Source organism: Carassius carassius, chromosome 15 (assembly GCF_963082965.1).
Source record: "Carassius carassius chromosome 15, fCarCar2.1, whole genome shotgun sequence".
NCBI lineage: Eukaryota > Metazoa > Chordata > Actinopteri > Cypriniformes > Cyprinidae > Carassius > Carassius carassius.
This window is the reverse complement of record NC_081769.1, coordinates 18086439-18109023: the sequence shown is the minus strand read 5'-3', so window position 1 is coordinate 18109023 and position 22585 is coordinate 18086439. Positions and strand designations below refer to the sequence as shown.

At 34.4% G+C, this 22585-nt stretch overlaps 1 long non-coding RNA gene across 1 annotated transcript; it reads left to right on the top strand.

Moving 5' to 3' along the window:
- The first annotated feature begins 6083 nt into the window (after positions 1-6083).
- LOC132157750 (uncharacterized) lies at positions 6084-9471 on the top strand. Its single transcript, XR_009437611.1, has 3 exons — positions 6084-6170; positions 9179-9281; positions 9366-9471. It is a non-coding gene; the product is annotated as an uncharacterized LOC132157750 (long non-coding RNA).
- The last annotated feature ends 13114 nt before the right edge of the window (positions 9472-22585 follow it).

Here is a 22585-nt window from a genome sequence, read left to right as displayed (position 1 = left end):
GTGAGGTGAGTGTATTTGTATCCATAATATCTAAATCTATAATTTGTTCTTTTTCAACCCCTTCTCTTGGTTATGATTTCTTCTAAACATTTGTTTTTAGAATGGAATTATTCTATGGAGCTATATATATATATATATATATATATATATATATATATATATATATATATATATATATATATATATATATATATATATATATATATATATATATATATATATATATATATATATATATATATAATAAATTTCACGTTAACTACTAAATATTGTTATACTGTAGTATAACATTATTTTCTCCTTGTTTAGGAACCAGATACACCCAACCCTGTGCTGTTTATAAAGGGAGGGACATGTCTTGGATGCAGAGTCTCTTTAAGAAATAATGATGGAAGTGGAGGAGGAAGTCTGTGAAGTAGACGATGTGAACACAGCTCTACACTTCAACTTCAACACTGAATATGCTTCAAAGTTGAGAGACACCGACATTTACTGATGAACTGTTTAATGTATCATAATGCCAAAACCAATATGCCACCCACAATGGCCAATTATTATTATTTGTTTTATTAAATTAATGTGTATGTATATAAATGCATGATATTTATTGTTGTTTATGTATGTGTTTGTTAGTTTGTTTGTAATACATATTTATGGATGAATGTTTATTTATTTGTGTTTGTTGGTTTGTTTGTAATACATATTTATGAATTAAACAGTTTATGGACAATCATGGTGTTCTGTGTTTATAGTGAAATTGGATTGGTACTGTATAATAATAATAACAACAACAATAATGTTATTGCTATCTAGAAAATGATTCATAAAGGAACTGATGAGGGTCATTAATGCACCTTTAAGTGAAGGTTCCAATTAGGACCTTTTCAAAAAGGTTCAAAAATAAACCTTTAAGGTTCCCCCACAGTTGCAATCTCCAGGAACCTACAAAAGGTTCATTTTTGAACCTTTTCTTCTAAGAGTAGGTGGAGGTGTAAAGGCTAAGATATGGCTAAAACCTAAATATAAATGCGATGTAGCAGCTGCCCAGAGAGTGATGTTCCTCTATGTCCAGAAACACCCTCTCATAAACATCTGGATAAAACCAGACCTCTGTCTGTCTTTCTGACCCTCACTCAGACATATTATTTTGGTATAATATGACATAAACATTTGTAAGAAATGATGCAAGACACAGAAATTCGCAATATAGCATGCACTGGAACAAAATAAATACTTTTTGTCACTGTAGCGGGACAAAAGTAACAATTGTTACTTTCGTCCCGACGGGAACTCCTGACATTTAAACCAGATTTAATTTTATACTGAAAAAATCGGAAAATGCAAACTTTAGGATGTGTTAAAGCAATAAATTACCTGTAGATTGATCATTACTGTGACACATGAAACAAGAAAAACAACACGACTAATAAAAAAAAATTACCGCTTCAATAATTTACTTTTTGTACTCGAAAACAGTTTTACGGATTTAACTTCGGGAAACGATGAGGAAATAACGTGATATTTCTCAGCTCCGTCAAGGAATGCATGCTGAATATGCTGTCATAGCTGGGAATGCAAATGCAGAAAAAGGGCTTGGAGAAAATCGCTTTGTTACTTTCGTCCCACGTTACTTTCGACCCCGTTCTTCCCTAGTCCATTCAGATGGACTTTTTCCCTGCCTCCCAAAGTTCATACTATCCAGCCTGCCCTAAATAGTATTGAAAATGACTAATATCACATAGAATTTAGGATGGCTATTATGCACATTTGGACGCAGGCTTGTTTCGTTTCTAATTGAATCCAATATTAGCCGATTCAATAATTATTTTATCAAAACAGGGGCTTGCTGCCACCTACTGGTTGTTTTATTGTCATCATTATTTATCCACGACAGGCCTCAACCAGCCAAGGTTTCAGCACAAAAGCACATTTAGCAAAATATTGTGTAATGTGGACCAAAATTACTCAATTTCTGGCCCAAGAAAGGGGGAAAAAATTAGAAATAATAGTTCATTTCATAAGTATAATTTTTCATTAAATAAAAACCTTTTTAAAAAATAGACAAATTTTGAACGGGACCCACACACGTATCCCTCCCATCCCCAAAAAAGTAACTGACTACACCATCCCCCCCTGAATTTTTTTTTGAGCAATTCGACCACTTGCCATATGAGAGTGTGACCTCCATTCTGCCTGGAAATTTGGTTCGCTCCAAGGTTCATATGACCTTGAACATGAACTGCTTTCACTGACAGAAACACCCAAAAAAAGAACACATCTCGCCAATCTCCACAGGGGGTGGAAATGTAGTGCCCCTTCGCGATTCAAGTATGGGACCACAGTCATGTTGTCCATCTTGACCGGGGCTTTCCCCCTCGGGCTGTTTTGCTGTTTGCATTCACACCGTGAACTCTGAAGCGTCCGACAGCTACATCTTTACGCAAGTGAAAGAGCATATGACTAAATCTCATATCATCAAGGCTGAGAAAAGAAGAAAATAGATAGCAGAAAACAGACAGCTAAACATGGTTTACTGACGTGGCAATAATACACTCTTCACCAGGTTTACATGTAACCCAGGCTTCTCAAATGTCTGAGTACCAAGTCTTGATTGACAAATCCTGTGATTTTGTGTGTGTGTGTGTGTGCGTGCGTGCGTGCGTGTATGTGTCAGATAACAATATATATGGCTTCAAAATGTCCAGCCAACTATGTTCATGAAGATTTTTATTTGTATTTTATTTATGTAGCCTACATTTATCATATCCTTTCAGGGAATATATTACATCCACACAGGTGTATTTTTTCAGGTTAATTACCAAAATTATCTTTAAAACAGATTAATGATTTCTAAATTTTTTTCAGAAAATCCTTTCTTTAGTAACACACATTAATATCATACATACATAAAATTATTTTCAGAACAGGTAATAGAAACCTTATGGTACATTACTTGACACAGAATCAGAAATCAATCAGCGTTGTATAAGGTTTTTTCTTTTTTTTAATGTATAGGCCTAATAGTAAATGTGAAGAAACAGAGTTTTCTTCTTTTTTTATAATCTGGCTGAGATATAAGAATTTTGATGACTGCAAAAATATTTCAATTAAGTATAGGCCTACACATCATTCCTCTGTTCACATGTGACCGACCATAAAAAAACTAATTTGTCACACATTTTTACATTAAAATTTGTAAAAAAAAAAAAAATTATAATAATGATAAAATAATTAATAAATTATTACACAGGCGTAATAACATTTTATTTGAATATTTTCATGTCTAGGTAAAAAATTGGGATTAAATGGCTAATTTGAAATTGAACACTAGATGGAGCACTAGAATACAATATATGGGATCAAGGCTATAGGCCTATCTCATTTGACAAAAATATCAATAAATAAACAAATAAATACATAAATTAAGTACTGAAACTTTTTAGGGTCACCTTCAATTATAATTTTTCCTGAGCTTATCAAATATTAATAGAAATTATTGTATTAATCACTATTCATCATTGTGCACAATAAAAAAAAAGTGAAATACAGGGGATCCAGTTTTTATGTTATTAGATTTTTAACAAAAATTTAATTTTGTACCAAAGGTGCGTTTTGCCTTACAGGTGCAGCAATTTGCTTTAACCTTTATATTTCCAGCAAAAAAAAAAAAAACAGGCAGAAAGAGTACAGGCAGCTAAAAATTATAAAGAATGTCATCAATAATTATGAAATGCAAAATTATAGGCCTATATACGATTTGAAAAAATAGTTTTAGCTGTTAGCCTACTAACTGGCTAGCTAATAACTAACTTCCTGATGCTAACCAGCGGTCATTTTTAAATATCAAGTCCAAATTATTTTGATTTAACCAACTAATAAATTTGCTTGAAAATCAAAGGATATGATGTTTCAGAACAGAGAAACTACAGCCATGACAACTGACATGTCATTTAAGCAGTCCTATCAAAATTAAAAGGCATGTAACGTTATGCTGTTGCTTACACTTTAAATTTGTTTTTTGTTTTTTTTTACTTATTGGCATCATACAAGATTAAAACAATAGATTGTTTTATTTATTCTTAAAAAATAGCTCATCATATCATTGAATTGCAAAATCCTTCTCTTGGGTTTTTAAATGTCCTTTTTTTGTACTTTAATACATTAGAGTAGGCTATATCCGTTCCGTTCCAACAGTAGCCTTACCATTCGAAGCTGCTCGCTATCGCTAGAGGTGCTAGAGCTTTTCAGGAGCCTGTACCAGTCTTCATTCATTCTTCAGTAGCACCAGCCCTCGGAGGAGAGCAGCCATGATTCACATCGATCTCACGAAAATGGCATACGTGATGTCTATATACCTATGTGTGGGATATAGTTTGCCTTCTCAAAAGTTGTACGGTAAGAGTTTCAAGCCGTAGCGATGCCTATATAAATGTTAAAATACCTTTTTATTTAAACATGAACTTAAAGGTATGGATCCAGTATCGATAGCCTATAGGTTAATTTGTAAATTGAATTCCTTGCTGTTTGTTTAGAATGGAAATAGATAACCTATCCAGGCACCTTCAGAAAGTGTGTTGCATTAGACTACTTTTAACTCTGGTTCATGAAACCCTGCTCTGGAGCAATTTTAACATTATTGTTTAGTGAGGCGAAAAAGATGCACAATGTTAAGTAAGGTGGAATCTCACGGTTATTTTCATTTTGACGGTTTAACTTCATATAGCAACTGTATAAATCACAGAAACTGATGGACATCACTAGCCTAAAACTTGATAAACCAGGATTGCGTTTTATTCAGTTAAGAATGAGATACATTTTCAGCTTTGACGACAAATCCATAAGCGATTAGGAAATGGACAGTGATAATAATCATAATTCACGTGTTTTGATTTTAACTTTTTTAATGGAATTGTGTTTTTTGCTTGTTTAGAGTGTCCCAGACCGCAGGAAATGTTCTGTGAGAACACGGTCACCGCCAAGGGATTTACCTACCAGGTGCCTCAGGACAAGATTCCAGACTTGAGAGATCCCGATTGTGAACATGGGTGGTATCATCTGGTGGGAACGCCTTTTTTGTTTTTATTTCCATTTAAAAGACAAATTACAGTTGTTTTGTAACCATTCTATTTTTTTTCTGTTCATAGAATAAAACATTTATCCATGACTCAACGCAGCCTGCGGAGAATTTAGGATTTGTAGTGGCTGTGACTCATGAGAACCTGACTGTCAGCACCTGCATAAACCTTCAATGGCAACTTCACTGTGACAACATTCAGGTAAAGCAACGATCACTTAACTGTTTCTGTGTATTTACACATCGAGAATAAGTGCTGAATAAATATATTCTAATGATATCATTTTTGTTCTGTTACAGCTTCACTGTACTATTAATTATACAGGTAAGTGTCATTAACACAATAAATGCCCTAGTCTAGAATTTTTATATATATATATATATAATTTTTTTTGGGTTATTATAGAAGATTACTTCATCCAAAACTGATGAATTCAAGATTCAAAGTGTTTATTGTCATATGACCAGTGAGGGAAACAAGTTTCACTGAGCAATGAAATTCTTACTTTGCTGTCCACAGTGAATGCCAAGACAGTGCAAAATTATAAACACACATACACAAACTGTACACTATACCAACTATACACACATACAATTTAAGAAACATAATAATAAAAACTATGCTTCAGTAGTATGTAGACTATGAAAATAGGACTATAGACTATGTATATTGTAGACTGTATAATAAGACTATGTATTTCTATCTATGCATTAAAAGAGTATTTCATTGAGATGTAAATGTTCAATGAGATGAAGCAATTGAATCGATTGTTCTTTGAGATAAATAAGTCCACTAGCTAGCTACCTGTTTAAGAGTCTAAGATAGGGCTAACTGTGTCATTATTTACTTACACTCGTGTTGTTTTGGAACAGTATAATTTTATTTCTTTAGTAGAACATTAAAGATAATTTTTACTATATGGAAAATATGCATCATGCAATGATAATGAATTGTAACTCAGTAACGTAATTCTTTCTTTATAGTTTTTTCAGCATACCGTTAATTAATCATTTGTGTGTTTGTTTGAAGTGAAACATGAAGTGCCACTAGAAACCCTGCCAGGAAATTACACATCTTCAGGAGACAAAGAATATGGTAAGTAACCAATGTAAACCATTACAGTGTAAATTACTTATATATTCCACCATTGATTGAGTTTGTCTTCAACAATACTGTGCACACCCTTATGAAAAAGAAGTTTATTCAAGTGTGCAATTAGTATAACTAATTTAAACTAAATGTAGGAAAGTATGCTTTTAGTTTACTTTTTATGTACTTCTCAGAAATGGGCTTTATGTACTCCTCAGAAATATACTTAAAATGACATTTAAGTAAATTTGACTTTATTTACAAAAAGTCTAAATATATTTGAGCTATTACGAGAATCCGTGTTGTCATTATTATATGGTAGAGGGTGCTAATACACATCTTCTGCTCAGAATTTCCAAAACAAACACAAGTGAAGAAGAAAAAAGAAACACCAAATACTAGCACATGTAACATGATCATCTGACATTAAAAAGCATAAAAACTGTAACGTTATGGAATAAAATGTCGACCAATGAAGAGGTAATAATTACAGTCAAGCTTTAGGGTGTTGATCGACCCCATCTACGTTTTGATTATCATTCTGAATCCAATTCATAGTCTTTTTTTCAGCTTTTAGTTCAAAATGTTATTTCTTTATTTTTTATGAAAAACATTAAAGTGTTTTTAAAAATAATGCATGAAGCTACAATAAAATGTTTTTGTTTACAAGCAGATACCCTGTTCTTTCTTTGGATGTTTCTTGTGTTCAAATATTCATACAACAAAAAATATATACACATTAAAACCTAAATAGGGACATAGTAGTATACGTAAAGTATGATGTAAAGTTCACTTAAAATAAACTTATGAGTATACTTGCAGTATAAAACTACTAGTTTCCTGAGACTATAAGTCAAAGTGTACAAAGTATTTAATTAGTAAACTATCAGTGTACCTATAAGTTCACTTTTAGTATAATTGCAGTACAAATTACAAACATAGAGTTAAACTAGTTGTGTACTCAAAGTGTTCTACTGTTATACTTAAAGGATACTTAAAAGTATACTATTATACAGAGGTGGGACAAAGTCATTGTTATGCAAGTCACAAGTAAGTCTCAAGTCTTTGCCCCCGAGTCCCGAGTCAAGTCGAGTCAAAGATGAGGCAAGTCCCGAGTCGAGTCAAAAGTCAAAGCCAACAAGTCTCAAGTTGAGTCCAAAGTCCTACCATTTTAGTTTCGAGTCATTTCAAGTCCTCTTACCACAGAAATAAAATTTATACAAATCATGTATGTCTGTAAGATTTGTATTCATTTAAACCTCTTTTTATACAATGCCATTAATCAAATACAGTAAAAAACTAAAAATTTAAATTTTCACAAAAAATGCTTGTATTTCAACAGCATATTGCACTAGAACAATGGCCTGTTTTTGTCTCATGTGTTGGAGAGACTGAGATATACATTTGTGTTTATCCGTCTAGCAGCAAGGTAGAAATGGTACTTTAAAACCGACGTTGACATGATGTTGGCGAGGTTTTCCATCGGAGTGTGCTACACTCATGTACCTCAAAAATCCCTATTTTTCGTTAGCATGAACCAGCAAGGGAGACGTGCGTTTACTGTCTCGTTGATACAGTATGGTACATCCGATAAGGTGCTTAGCATTCGTTCAAAACTTACCTTTCTTTGTGCAACTTCAGGTGTTGAACAAAGTTGGACGTTGTGGCAGCTCCGTCTGTAATCTTCGACCCGCATGTTTTGCAAATTGCAACTCGTTTTTTGTCAACTACCTCGTAATTTTTATAGCCAAACGAAACTATCTTTGGTATCAAGAACTAGAACTCCAAGGCACTCGAATTGTATAGTGAAGAGTTAAAAAGCCTTTATTGCATCACTGGCTTTAAACGTTAAAACTCTTTTGGTGAGAGGTACATCTACGCGTTGCGGCTATATGCCTTCATCAGGGTGTCAGTATTACGTCCTATAACATCTTTAATATATAAGATGTTTATATTAACTGATTGAAGAATAAAAACACTAAGTATTTTAGAAAATGTTGTATTCATTTGAACTCAATAGATTGCAGCCTGCCATATGATATGCATAGAAATAAAAACATATAAAAAATAAATTACAAAATTAAGACAAACAAATTTAAACTTGGGTAAAAAGAAACAAAGGGAAACCTGGCCATTAGTGCAAATCTCTTTAACTGTATATTAGGCCTAAAGTTACTGCACAATAAACAGAACACTATCCAACTCTTATGGTGCGTTCACACCAGACGCGAATAGAGCGTCTGGCGCGAGTGATTTCAATGTTAAGTCAATGCAAAGACGCAAAGACGACAACCTCAAAAAATCAGATATTTGAGTTTAAAACAACTACATTATTGCATGAAATACTTTTAAACATTTCATGACACGATAACAGTAATATTTAGAAAATTATCTGAATAAAAATGGTGGTTGAAAATGCTGCGTGAACTCAACTGGCAGAAGCCCCCATGACGCGAATTCGCGTCTGTTGTGAAGTTAATTTCACGCACGAATAAAGTCTTTTTTCCAGGGCATACCGTGCATGTTACAAAAACATTCTCGCCTTTAATTTCCGATACTTCCAGTTCGAGAACACGATTATCGCTGATGCTTTTATGTTTAGTTGTTGTCAGAGCGTGCAGTGAGACAGCGTGAGCAGGGCACCGCCCACCCAGCCAATCATCATCGTATATGCAACGGTGTCAGGCAGCTGATGTGTAGCCACTAGCCAAAGCATGACACCTCGAGCTTTATTCAACCAAATTGTAGTAACGCGACACTTTACATTCTCAGTAGAGATAATGGCGTTGCAACGATGGGAAAAGTAATTAATTAGATTACTCCGTTACTGAAAATTAAACTCCGTTAGTAACGCCGTTATACTTAAACGCCGTTACTCCCAACACTGAGAGCGCGTGCTCTCTGCATGCATACAGGCGGTGCACATTTTTTTCACAGATGCAGATACACTGAGAGCGGCGCGGTCGTGTGAACATCCCCCCCAAACATGACATTTGTTGTCATGTTTGTTATAGCAAGGTCTCCTGGCCTGCTTATTGCTGGAATCATGGGGAGCGTGATTGGGTCTGTTTTCATCATATCCGCTACCATTTGGTTTTGTTTGAACAAGAAAAGAAAGTAAGTTGTTATAAAATGTTTTGTGCTCAATTTATTTCTATAATAGTATATAGCATTTAGAACGTTTTTTCTCATTTTTCCTAGGTCAGAGTACACTCCTCCAGGTGAAGCTGAATCTGAGACAAAATTATGAATTGTCCAAGTCAAAGTTTTAGCAGTAGGAATAAGGAATAGGAATAGTCTCTGTAAAAAGAAACTGATGCCTTCAGTGTGAATCTACAATTTTCATAGTCATGAAAATAAAGAAAACTCTTTGAATGAGAAGGTGTGTCCAAACCTTTGGTCTGTACTATATATATATATACATATATAAAAGAACAGCATTTATTTAAAATATAACGTTTGTAACATACTCTAGCGTTCAAAAGCTTGAGGTCAGTATTTTTTATTTATTTTGAAAGAAATTTGTTTTTATTCAGCAAGGATTTGTTAAATTGACAGAAACAGTGATAGTGAAGATTAATATTGTTAGAAAACATCTCTAATTTGTATAAATGCTGTCCTTTTAAACTTTTCATTTATCAATGATCCCCAAAAAGTAGGCCTATCATAGGTTACAAAAAAAAAAAACTGATAAAATAGCAGCACAACTCTTTCCAACACTGATAATAAATCAGCATATTAGAATGACTTCTTAAGGATAATGTGACACTGAAGACAATGGTATGAGTAATGATGCTGAAAATTCAGAAATCACAGAAATAAATTATATTTTAAAGTTAATTAAAATTGAAAAATATTCTTTTAATTGAGTACAATTTTATTATTCTTTTAAAATGCTTTTTCTGTATTTTTGATCAAATAAATGCAGGCTTGATAAGCATAAGACACTTTCATATTGCTGTTTAATTATCAAATATTCCCAGAGGATATAGCACACACCAGCCTCAGACCGGATATTGTCCCCTGGTCTAGAGGCACTAAGCAGGTGGTGCTTATAGAGTTAACAGTACCCTGGGAAGAAAGGATGGAGGAGGCTCATGAGCGTAAGTGCAAGAAATATCAAGACCTGATCCTTGAGAGACATCAAAATGGATGGAAGGCCTGGAATTCACCAGTGGGGGTCAGCTTCAGAGGTTTTGCTGGGCAGTCACTCTGGAGAACCCTTGGGATGCTGGGTATCTAAGGAATTGCTAGGCAAAGTTACCGAACAGGCTGAAAAAGCAGCCCAGTGGATCTAGATGCAGCGAAAGGTGCAGTGGCAGGGCCAACCTATATATAATATAAGGCTACTATAGGGTGAACTATGACAGAGTTGGTGGTAGTCAGCAGGGGTAAATCCAGGATGCTGGATCTGCTGTCGAGCCTTCCCGAGGTGTCATAGGCTTAAATCGATGAAATACCAATGAAGGGTGGTGCGCATCTGACTACCAGCTGTAACTACCAACTATTTAATCTGGTGCTTGAAAGGAAGAGAGAAGGAGAGGAGAAGCGATGCTACTGGCTTACAGTTGGTGCAGGGCTAAGTACCTGTAAAGGTGGGCCAGTTGCGATGGTCTCATCGTATTTTGCATAATACAATCACACCATTATATAATAACACAGGTGTTATTGTAACATTAAGCGCATCATATTGTCAGGTGCTAAAATTCAGATCTGTGCTCGATGGCTGGCACTGAGCCGGGGACAGACCCAAGAGGGTCTGGCTGCAGACTTGCACTTGCACTCTCAGACACTTGCACTTCCGCTAGTGACATCACTTGCAGTCTTTATTTTTTATTGTGTTGAATATTTTTATTACTTTTTGTTTGAATTTCCGACAGACATGTTTTTACAGCTCTGCATTGTAACCAATCACACACGATGCTATTGAGCTTATCAGATCAGAGGTGCTCAGATCAGGGTCGGACTGGGACCAAAAAGTGGCTCTGGACTTTCTGGCCCACATCAGCCCTCACATCATAACGCATCCGTCCCTGTTTTGATGTCACTTATTAATTTAATATTTAAGTAAACAGTTTGGGGATTTTAACCAATAGGGCAACTGATCCTCCGTTGAAAAAATATATAAATAAACTGCGCAGCAGCTGTTCATTTAGCGACTCCTAGTGAGCTCATCACAACACAAACATTCTCCTAGAACACTTTGCATTCAGTCAACAGATCCATACAAATCATGCATGAAACAGTTTATAAACTCAAACGATAGCTTTATGTGCTTTACAGATGAACTTGAAGTCTTTATTCATTCGAAATGTTCAATAATAGATCATCTTTGGCTCGGTAATGCAAGTCATGATCCGATTCGTGAACAGATGATTCCTTTGAGTCAATCTTTTAAAATAATCATTTATTTTGTTGAACGAAACCAGTGTGGAAACCAATGGTTCACAAACTGGATAGATCGGAGGTGCAGGAGTCGTAAAATCGCCTGCCCGACATCCTGGGGCTATTATGTTTTCCAGTCGGGCTCCAAAATGTATCACCGTCCTGCCCAAGTAGGTATCGCTGCAGCCCGGAGACCTCCAAGTGGGAGGAGCTTTTGCCGCAAGTGGGCTGGACTTCACGGAGACCTCCAAGTGGGAGGAACTTTTGCCGCTAGTGGGCGGGACTTTACAAATGGGCGGGGTTTAAGCGGAAATTTCACATTGCGTCATTGCCGGGGTGCGCGCGAACGAGGATGGCATAAAGTAGCGATACTAATGAAAAACAGATTTATTGTTTTTCATTGTAGTTTAAATTTTATTAACAAGAGGTTGTTATATAATTTTGTGACAACTGCAAACATTCAAGTATATTAAATTATATTAATTTCAAGAAAATGAATGAGTAATTTAGAGCAATAAAAAGTTTACTGTTTGTTAATGTTTTTCTTTAATGCAAGTTTGAAATCTGAGGGAGAATTATATTGTTTAGATTGTTACAACCCCCTTGGCTCTAGGTGAAACAAGATTACAAAAGGCCACACGTGGAAGTAAATTTTACAAATAAACATTTAATTTAAAAAAAAGAAAAAAAATTAAATAGTAATACAAGAATTAATAATAATAAAAAAAACATTCCAAGACTTAAGAGGAAAATATTATTGGTACCAAAGTCCAATTTAAGACACTCTTTTCCCCATCTCCTTTTTATCACCAACTCAATCACAGGTAACGCTCCACACCATTAAAAATTCAAGTTTTATTTGATATATGACATGCAAAAAGCAGTGAAATGTAGGTCTGGCATACTCTTTTTAGACTGTGCAAAAAAATAAGAGAAAATTAAATACAAATAATGAAACAACGGGAAAAAAATAAAAAGTTTTTTTTTTTGGAGATAATTAAATACAAATAATGAAATATACACAATATACTGTATTAAACTACTACACAGATGATTTGTAGAGATGCTACACAGAAACTGCTACACAGATGATGTGCAGAGATGTAAACAATGTGCAGTGAGGATGAGTTGCATAGTTAGGTTGTCAAAAAAGCGCATTGTGCAGAGAGTTATAGGGTAGCCCTAAACAACCAGTCTATAGTTCAGTGTGTTTAATGTCCATGTTTAGCAGTCTGATAACATGAGGGAAGAAACTCCTTCTGAGCCTCTCCGTATTTGCCATCAGACTGCAGAAGTGTCTGCCTGACTGTAGCAGATTAAACAGTGGATTTCCAGGGTGGGTGGGGTCTTTAAGGATCTTAACAGCCCTAGATTTACATCTCCTGGTGTGGATATCTTGCAGAGAGGGGAGAGATGTTCTGGACATGTGCTCAGCTACTCTTTGCAGGTTATCTGAAGGTATTTGAAGCTGCTCACTCTCTCCACTGGGGTCCCGTTAATGATGACTGGGGTAGATCTGCTGCTGCCTCAAATAGAAAAGAGTTATTGTAAAATATTATTACAATTTACAATATGACTGTTTCTACTGGATTTCTGAACAAATAAACGAAGGCCTGGTGAGCATCAGACTTCAAAACCATTCAAAACCCCAAACTATCCTGTAGAACAGATATCTAAGGAACCTGAGATTTTAACCTGCTTGATTTTTATCAGCATTGGAACACTTTGCAGCTGCCTTCACTCCAAGGCTATGGATTATATTATACTGGAATGAAGTGTCATTAGTCACTAAACATTCAGTCCAATGACATCCTAAAATAATTCACTGTTGACAAGTTAACATTAACTAAAGTACAATGCACATTTATGTGAGACGTCTACAGAATGTAATGTCATTTACATTCCATCATTTGTCATTTAGGACAGTCTCTGACCATACCCCTGGAGCAATTTTAGGGACAAGCGCTGTTGCAAATGTCCACCTTTAAAGTATGAACATAATTTATCCACACAAAGACCCACACACACACACATTAGTCAAAAATCTTCAGAAAAAATAAATTACACATCTTGATGCATAGAAAAAACAAAAAAAAAATTTACAGGAAAGTGATCCTTTGTGTTTGCAGAGAGAGGCGGTAACCAGGTCACTGAAATGTAACTTTTGGCCACCCAGACTTGAACTTTCTGTAACACAAAGTTTACACATAATGTTTTTGTTTGTTTGTGTTTCCTACAATGACTAAATTAATTCTACACCTGTTGATATTTAATGCATGGTAGTGGACACTGCAGTTATCCTCATATATCCAATGTTATGATTATTAAATTGAGAAATGAATTTGGTAATTAAACCAAATGTTTCAATTGCATTACATTATTTGGATTAACGTTACACGTAAAAATAGATAACATTTTAAAAATATACAGTAACAGCAGGATTTGAAACAATGCATTATCAAGCATTATCAGTTAGGAGTTGTAACTAAGACTCATTCTTATGTAACACTGTACTAAATCTATTAATAGTTATTGATCGCTTAAATATCAGTGCAGTTATAATACATAGGCCTACATATTTTACGTAACGTTAGTCACAATACCTGCTTATGGTCTTCAGTTTCCGTAATCTGCAGCGTAAATCCTTTATATGTATTGCAGAAATATTTAGCACAAAAGGGTAAGACACAATAAAGATGTAATTTATCTGTGCTGCTAATGCTGTCTTAAACGTGCTCTCGGAATAATCGTAATATGAGTTTTGAAGGTAAAATTGCACATGAATGTCCTCCCATTTTCAAACTTGAATGCAATGAGCTTGTAATCATGATTTAACTACGTCAAGACTAAAACATCAACCGCCAAGATACTGCACTTTTTCACAACTTGTAATACGTTGTACAAGTCTAAACTTACCCCTTCAAACTCCTCTTTATTCACGCTGAAAAACCTTTTTCAGGGAGATTCGCAGCGTGCATTAACCCCATGACATTAAATAAACCAATCAAAAGGCTCTGGAGGTTTGTACAGCCCACTTGGAGCTGAAGTCCCACCCATTTGGAGCTGGCTCCGACCTCCGTTTATACCCCTGCCCGAAGGGCTATCTTGAATAGTGATGTAACTTAATTCGCATTGTTCACTCACTTGAAGGGATGAAACGGACGTACTTGATCGTTTGCACTTGTTTCTAAATAGAGAGTAGAAAATCTCTTTTCTACTTTTTTCTAAGTAGAAAAGAGATGTAATATTATGATTTCCGGCATTAAAAAAAAAAAAAAAAATATATATATATATATATATTATTATATTATTATATTAAAAGTCCCGGTGCTCCAGATGGCCAGTCCGTCCCACCGAGTCATCACTGAAATGCCGGTGTTTCTTCACTCGCTCGCTTAGCTACTGTTACCTCTTTGGGGAATTCTCTTGTCAGAAATAAAGTGCAAATGTGTGTACAAATCTGTAAGATATGAATTTCATAGTGTATACAGCTTCAGTGATTTAAGTGGGAGTCTTTGAGAGTGCTTGAACTAGACTGTCAGCAAAAATGCCTTTCTTACAATGAAAGGTGTTATGATTAATAGCCTAACTTTCAATGTTTTTATTCACATTATCTTTCAGTGTAAAATTTGCATTAAATATAAACTGGCTCGTATTGAAAATATGTTAGCCTATGCCATAGGCCCTATGGCATGACACCCATATCTGTTAATTAAGTAAACAGACATGTTTTTTATGCATAGTTTACATTATTAGGTTACTTTGACCATTGTCCATTATAGATCAACATAATCTTTAAAGGTGAGAATCAAGATATTTCATGATAATTCAGTTAATGCGTTAGGGAGTGTTTCGAATTTGCTTTATGTCACATGTTTATTTTTTTCCTTTCGGTAACCCATAGAGACTTACTGAAAAGAAGGCTTCCAAACAGACTGTGGAATTTCAGTCAGTCAAGCAAAACGCACACAACCCAATTTTTTGTATTCGGGGGGCTGCATTCAAAATCCACTTGCTCAAAAATCTGAGGGGCACGTTTGTATAATAAATCTATCTAGTAGTTTTAAATCACTTTTTTCATATCATTTTATGATTCGTGTCTGATAGTTGTGACGTTGCAAATAAATACAAAATGTATATGCATGAATTTCAGAGCTGTTTTCAGATGAAAGTAGGCTAAATATCTGGTAACTGGATTGAATTGTCTAATTATCACCATTGTTTGTCCAGTAACAGATCAACCTGGTCTCACAGAATTCCGTGAAATGTCCACGGGCCCTTAACTCAAAATCCGTGAAATCATCATGGAAATACACATACCAAAAAAAACATGACCAGGGAAATGTGCAATATTATATTAAAAATGTTTTTTTACACATCAGGGTTCTATTGATGTTTATATTTCCCTTTCTTATAATCTGATTTTCTAATTCATTAGAGTTTTGTAAATCCAAAGAAGTTACATTATAACAAATTGCATTTCCCTTCAGACCAATTTGAGGGATAATGTGTTGGCCCTGGGTATAGTGAACAAATAAAAATATTTAAATTCAACCACAAGGCTAAAACTTCAGAATTTACTGTACTGTACTGACAAAATACCTATAGGTAAACAATTAAGGCAATCAATTGTAATAGCTTAATAAAGTAATATGATCAGTGTGTGAATGAGTAACATTAAAATTTCATGATTTCGCACTAACATATTGTAGGGAATTTTAAATTATTCTAAGAAGGTTTGGGATTTGTTGAAACATGAGGCCCAAGACACAGGATGTCATAAATTTAATCCTAGTGCCACGAGTCTGAAGCAAGTCCACCAACTACAAAAAAACAACACGCTGATCATAACAACTCAGATAGGAGATTGGTAATTTTGGGGAAAGTAAGCAAGATGATGATCAAAGAGATGCACAGCCTGACCATCCCATATAAACCAAATGATAGTAATCATGATCACAAGCTCCTCAGACTGGTTTCCCCCACCCAGGACAAAGACCAGGCTCCTTCTAGACCTTTTGACCTTTTGTTCCTCACAAAAAAAGCACATTTGTGCAAATATCAGTCCATTGCAAAACTTCATAGCATATATGTAATCAATGCATTTGTCTATAATGTTCTTATCACTCATTGTTTATGTATTTTGAATAACTATTGAATAGTTTATAGGGTTATATTCATGTTGGGTATGTATATGTTTGATTCTCCTTGCTTGAAACGTTTCTTCCAATCAATACGTTGTCACATGTATCATATTCTTGTTATAGAAATTGTGTCCAAAATTATTCTCTGCAAGAGTGGGAAAATTCGGACCACGGGACTAATAAGACTAATAAGCTAGCTTGCTCTAGCTTACACGCTAGCTCCTCCAAAACCATGAGGAGAAACCATAGTCTCGTGAAACTTTCTTTTCTTTTCCATTGAAAGTTTTGCATTCGAATATCTAATTTCATTCAGAAAAATGTGTCACATGTATCAGATGCAAATCCCCGAGGACAGGAAGCTTGGCCACCCCTCTAGCACAGAGTGCTGAACAAAAATTCTGACTTCATTAAAAGCTGATGTTCCTAACTTTAAATAACTGACACCAGCACAAAGGCCACGTACACACAACTGAATCTCTTTACCTCTGCCGCCTTCTTACTGTAGCTTTATTGTGTAGCAATCAGAAGCATGTGAGAAGCATGTCCAGCATGTGAGTTTTTTCCCATTGTAAATATTGAAATATTTTTTGTTGCTGTAACTGAGTAGTATGTAAGAATAAAAAAAGTGGATTGTGGTTTCTGTTTCCTTTGATAATCTGCTTTATTGAGTTCTCTCTTTCACAGAACTAAGGTCACCAACTACATTTTAAAGTTTAGAGCACATAAAGGAGTACTGCCTTAAAAATTATGCCATTCATTTTTCTTTTATTAACAGTTAAATTTGCACACCTAGGTAGCAATCATCCATAGAGCCCTATCTCACTGTTGTGTTACATCAGCTGTTTGAAGTCATGTCAGGTGTTGATGAAAAAATAAACAAGTCAATGTTTCCTATCTCTCCCTAAGATGACGTCGTATGGAAGTCCTAATACGGACGTCCTTTCCCTCTGTGTTTCTTCATATCTGGGAAGATGACTCAGTTTTGTACTGTAGTCACGAGTTAATGAATGGGTGTAGGTCGAACAGGTGGCAGATGAACTTTTGTTTATTGGCATCAGACAGTGATGAGACCAGATAAAGATGCGTAATGAAAGTAGATAAGCATATAATCTCCTCATAATTGATCTGAGATATCTGAAACTTGATCTGAAATACCTAGTTCTAAAACTAAACTTTAGAATTGTAGTGATTTGTTAGTATTTCAAGAACAAATACTTGTGTCCAGTTTCAAGCCTGGTCAAATAAACATTCAAATTCAGTTTATATATTAAAGTTAATTCATTGAGAGAATACTTGAGAGTATTATGCTGAAAGTATTGTATTGTGAAATCAGTATCATGTATCAAACTGAATCATGACAGGAGTGTATTGTTACACCCCCAGTAACAATTCATTTGGAGTTAGAGGAAAAAGAAATGTTAAATGTCAGTAAAATGTTAAATTTCAGTTTTGTTTTTCATGACTGTAATTTCTGTGTAAATGCATTTTGGGTTAAATATAACCACAGTTGATTTGTCAGATTCAGTTTTAAATATATAGTATTTTACATGGTCATATGCATATGACATGGTATTATAATCAAATAACAGTAAATGTTATTACCAGCAGCACTACTCAGTAAGTGATTACTGTCTTATTAAAAGCCAATTATATGCTATTATCTGGGTAGTTTTTTTTTCTTTTTACATCCTCAGGAAGTTATTCAAAGATATTATGTCAGCATGCAAATCATTTTTTTTTCTTGAGTCTAATTATCTCCTTGTTTGTATAATTTAAGAGTAGTATTGTCCATGTGGATTTATTGGATGTAGTTTCAGTGAAAGCTGTTAATTTTAATAAAAAACAAAACTGTTAGTAGGACTTCATCTACAGCAATATCGTTGACTTGATTGCAAATAAATGCACAGACACTATTTAACTGAACAGAGATGACATAACTGAATCCAATGATGAACTGCCTTTAACTCTCATTTTTGCATTATTGACACTGTTTTCCTAATGAATGTTGTTCAGTTGCTTTGACGCAATGTATTATGTTTAAAGCGCTATATAAATAAAGGTGACATTGACATTGACATTGACTTGGAAATAAAATGATAGCAATAATTATCATTATATATTTTTCCTTAATAGAATGATAACACATGTTTAATAAAATGTTCGACATAATGTTTATGCACAGTGACAGTGACAGTGACAGTTATCGACTCACGTGCAGCCTTATAGCATAGCAGCTTTTGCAATAATCCTTCCCTAATCTCAGGGAATCAAGGTTATGTGAGTAACATTCCACTATCATTGTGATATAAGGATGTGCAGAACAAAGCCGCTCTGTAAGACCAGCCCTGGAGCGCCCCAACAGAGTGGACACATAGCACTATCAGCACATAGCACTATTGGCACATAGCAGTTTCGTGGCTTTTTTTTGAGGACAACTCTACAGTTATTAGGCCCAAACATAAGGCATGGAGCACTGACTGACAGTGATTTCAGGTTTCAGAGTTTTTTTCTGTGCTTTTTTTTTCATATGTTTTCATGTTGACCAATGCTAAAGCCAAAAGGAGGGCGTTCTGAAGTTACAGGGGCTGTAGTAATTGGCTAAAAGAGGTGAATTAATTTGTTGTTTTATGAAGGTAATTTAATGGCAAATAGATTCCCTTACCAAATAGTAGTATACTTTATTAGTTTTATTAAGTATACTTAATTAAAGTTCAAGTATATTTTTAAGTATACTTTATGTAGCAAGTATACAAATATCAGTGTCACACTGTTTCAATACGCCTTGGGACTAAATTGGCCCACTTTCTAGTATATAAAAGTATACTCTTAAGTTCACAACTAGTTTATCTCTATGTTTGTAGTTTGTACTGCAATTATACTAAAAGTGAACTTATAGGCATACTGACAGTTTACTAATTAAATACCTGTATTTAAATAGTTTTATACTGCAAGTATACTCATAAGTTTTCTTTGAGTGAACTTTACATCATACTTTAAGTATACTACTATGTCCCTATTTAGGTTTTAATTAGTATATATATATTTTTATATTTCTTATATTCTTGCTTCATGCATTCTTTTTTTAAACACTTTAATGTGGGTAAGTTTCAAAAAAAGAATAAAATAAATAACATTTTGAACACAAAAAAAAAAAAAAAAAATGAATTGGATTCAGAATGATAATCAAAACGTAGATGGAGTCAATCAACACCCCGAAACTTGACTTCAATTATTACCTCTTCATCGGTCGACATTTTATTCCATAATGTAACAGTTTTGATGCTATTTCATATCAGATGTTCATGCTGCATGTGTTGGTATCTGTTGTTTTTTTGGGGGAAATTCTGTAAAGAAGATGTGTATTAGCGCCCTCTACCGTATAATAATGAAAACACGGATTCTAGGAGCACAAGTATAGTTCAAATATATTTCGACTTTTTGTAAATATAAGTCAAGTATACTTAAATTTAATTTTAAGTATATTTCTGAGGAGTACATAAAGCCCATTTCTGAGAAGTAGAAAACTAAAACTAAAAGCATACTTTCCTATTTTTTTTGTTTAAAAGAAGTATACTAATAGCACACTTGAATAAACGTCTTTTTCATAAGGGTTTGCATATGTAGGGTAAGAGAAGTGTACATAAAACTGCATTAAATTTGCATGCACATGCAAGAGAACCTTTGTAAAGCTGTAAATCGCATTTCAAGCGTAAGAGAAAATTATTTGCAGCATTTTATTGTTACTCATAAGTGTAATTCAAGAATTGTAATTCAAGTATAAATATGATCTGCATTCTTCTGGCTTCCATTTTTCTGCGCTTACACTTTTGGCATGTTGTTTTAGCTAAAATATGGTCAAAAGTACTCCAAGCCTGTGAAAGTGATTTGCAAGCGAAAACATCAGTTTAAAGATCTGCAAAATGGATTGACTGCATAGAACCAATCTGTATGTGTGAAAAAACAAACTGTTGTAAATGTCTAAATGACTTGTGCATGTGGGGCAAAAAGTTCCCAAAATAAACCAATATGTACAGCTCTGTCTTTCTTTACTCTGCGCTAACAATTTTGACATGATTCTCTCACTAACTGAGTTTTGCAAACATGAGGGGGAGGGTGGGTCCACCACCTTCTTGTAGCCAATCACATGAGGCTCTCAATGACTCTCCATTTACTCTTATCTGATTGCTTCAATAAACACATCACATGCCAAAACATTAATCTTCATTTAGTTCCGGATCATTCTTGCTGCCAGAGTGGTAATTTTAATGTACACATAGGCTACTGTACATTAAAAATAAATATATAAGAAATTAATTAAAACATGATACGTCATAAGTTGTGTACCATTAGGCTAGACTCTGATGTGTTCTTACTGTATTGTGAGTTGGTGTTAACATTATTGGATTGGTTTGGCTTTGCATTGAAATTTCACATAATCTGCATAAACCATTGAGCTGTTAAACATTACAGTCAAAATGATTTTATGTGACAATGTTCAGCACTAAAGTATCAGAGTGCTATACTTTGTAAAACCTTTTTACTTAACCAAAAAAGCTACATAAATCTGAATTTGTCAGTTTTTCAGTCCATGTCTCCATTTACGGTATTTAACACTCAATTGTATATTTTGATATTTTGATAATTCTAATTAATTTCATGTGACTGATCAAGCTAGGAAGCAAGTATGAGCAACAAAATTATTTTTTTGTGTCCAGATTTGACTCAAAAACTTACACTTCAAATCAAAATAAAATAAATAAATTAACTTTGATGAAAAAAATTCTTTAATGATGTCTAAATAAATATCCAAATTAAAGTAACTAATTATGTGGGAATCCAATAGATGGGTCTAGCTCAAACAGGAAATACAGTACATCACCTCACTTGAATAATAATATGTTCATTACTAGGTAATTTTTTCCCCTTTTGAGGCTACGTTAACAGATTTAGCTTAAATATGTCAAATATGTTTTCACTCAGGCTTATGTTATTGTTTTACACCCTACAATGTCATCAATGTTTGATTGATGTCAGTTCAGTATGTCACGGTGCGTTGCTGTTAAAGCGGAAGCCCTTGTTCTCATTTAAGAGGATAAGTGTTTCAGTAGAATACTGTTAAACTGAGGAGACTGTAGTACACTCGCGAGGAATAGTTTAATGGATTTCTATTAGGCTTAAAAGATTCATGACCGTTCTACTGCAAAAGAACTGTCATGAGTTGCCTAAACCACAGAAATGTTTTTGAAATGTAATTTCATAAGTAATCATGTGGATTATGTGAAAGCTTTATTATACACAGTATGTAAACAAACATCATTTTCTTCAGTTTCTTGAATGTGTGTGTGTGTGTGTGTGTGTGTGTGTGTGTGCGTACTCTTGTTTTTGGGACATATCAGGACACAACTCTGTATAATGACATGGGTATGACACGGGTATTACAAGGAGAGGGTGACTTATGAGGACATAACCCATGTCCCCATTTTTCAAAATGCTTATAAATCATACAGAATGAGTTTTTTTGAGAAAGTAAAAATGCACAAAGTTTCCTGTGAGGGTTAGGGTTAGGTGTAGGGTTGGTGTAGGGCCATAGAATATACAGTTTGTACAGTATAAAAACCATTACGCTTATGGGATGAACCCACTTTTCACAAAAACAAACGTGTGTGTGTGTGTGTGTGTGTGTGTGTGTATGTGATTTATGAAGACACAAATTTGTAAAATAACATGGTTATAACATAGGTATTACAATGAGAGGGTGATTTATGAGGACATTTTGAGTGTCCCTGTATTTCAAAAGTATCGTCAGAATGGTCCATCTGCCGTCAGTGGTTTAACCATAACGGAATACTTTTTGTAAGCGAGAGAAAACAAAAAAATATATATATATTTTTT